Raw genomic sequence first — 1777 nt, forward strand, 5'->3', positions numbered from 1 at the left:
TTTCTAAGTAGTTTCAAAATTTAATATTTTTATTTTTGTGTAATTTTATATATATTTGATGATTTATATTTTACTATAATATATTTTTTTATAAAAATATAATAATTAAAATATGTTATTGTATTTTATTTTAAAATAATAATCACAGTATTTTGATAAATTTTAATTGTAAAATCTAAATATTTATTGCTATTTTATTATATTATTTTAAAATAACGTATTAGTTAATTTTTGAATTTTTTTAAAAAATACAACAAATTCAAAAACCAAAATCTACAACCAAAAACCAAAATCTACAACCAAAAACCAAAAACCAAAATCTGAAAACCAAAAAACAAAATCTAAAAACCAAAAACTAAAATCTAAAAACCCAAAACTAAAACTAAAAACTACTGAAACAATCATCACCTAGAATGATCGTATTATGACTTTTGTACTGTAGTTTTTTTTGTACTGTAAATTTTTTTTACTTCCGTTTTAATAGAATATATATTTCTTTAACTACGAAGACGAAGGTGGGTTGTGTAAACTAATCTCTCGGATTATTATTTGAAATGACTTTCTCGTCTAAGTAAACGCGTAAATTGGTGGATTCTCCCAATTAATGGTTAGAATCTACATTACCAAATTATTTTTCAATCATTATTTGTAAAAAAGTTTAGGGGTCTAATTTTTCCTTTTTAAATGTAGTGGTATATATAGCAAAATACATACAAATTTCCAGAACTTACAGCAAAATCTTATTTATGATATATCAAAATATTTATGTATAATCTCATAAAGATTATTAAAAATATAAAAACTAAATAATGAGATCACTAATATAGATAAATAATAATAATGTACTACTGATATATCTCAAATCGTAATTACACTTGAGAGAGTTCTGTTTCAAATATTTAAAAATATTTTAGAGTATATTTATACATTAAAATAATAAAACATATAAAAATTATTTTTGGACAGTTATATTATTTAAGTAAATGGGTATATCTATATCATATAATAAATTAAAATATATAGTTACAAATATCATTAACTTTAATGAATATATATCACGATTGTATAATTTATCATGATTACAAATATATAATTTCATATATTATTATAATATAATTTCATATATTATTATAAAAAAAAAAAAAAACATGTGTCTGTATCTGTTTTTCAAAAAAAAAAAACATTTGTATATTTGTTTTGGTTAAAAATGTTAAGATTTATTATCATTTTGTTGTAAATGAAGTGTTGGAGAAATACTTCTGTTGTTATTACTGTCGACCAGAAGGTCTATATATATATAAGGTATTAGACCGTCATAAGGTCATGTTTATCCTAACAAGATAAGGATAAGGATAAACACTATATTATAGATATACATAGAATATATACTAGATAAACACATAGTCTCTGGTTGTCTTTATCATGTCCCGGATTGGCCCTGCAGTACGGGCTGGTCCATGGTCGATCATCATTTGGTTTATAACACTCCCCCTTGATCGACACATCCGGTACAGGTTCGTTGCATGCTTAATGTTGCCTCATTAAAACCTCTCCTGAAAAACCCCCAAACCAATGTGGCAAAATGGGAAATCAAGGACAGGAAAAAGAGTACAACACATGAACTCCCCCAGATGAATGCATCACTGTAGTAGACGCATTCCCATCTGGTATTCGAGTCTTCTTGAACGTTGAAGTTGCCTATGACTTGGTGAAGATGATCAGCTGGATTCTCCTTGAATGAACTTGTAAGTCTTGGATGAACTGATGGTGCTTCAAA

The sequence above is a fragment of the Brassica oleracea genome, chromosome C9 (genome assembly GCF_000695525.1).
Source record: "Brassica oleracea var. oleracea cultivar TO1000 chromosome C9, BOL, whole genome shotgun sequence".
In the NCBI taxonomy this organism is placed as follows: Eukaryota; Viridiplantae; Streptophyta; class Magnoliopsida; order Brassicales; family Brassicaceae; genus Brassica; species Brassica oleracea.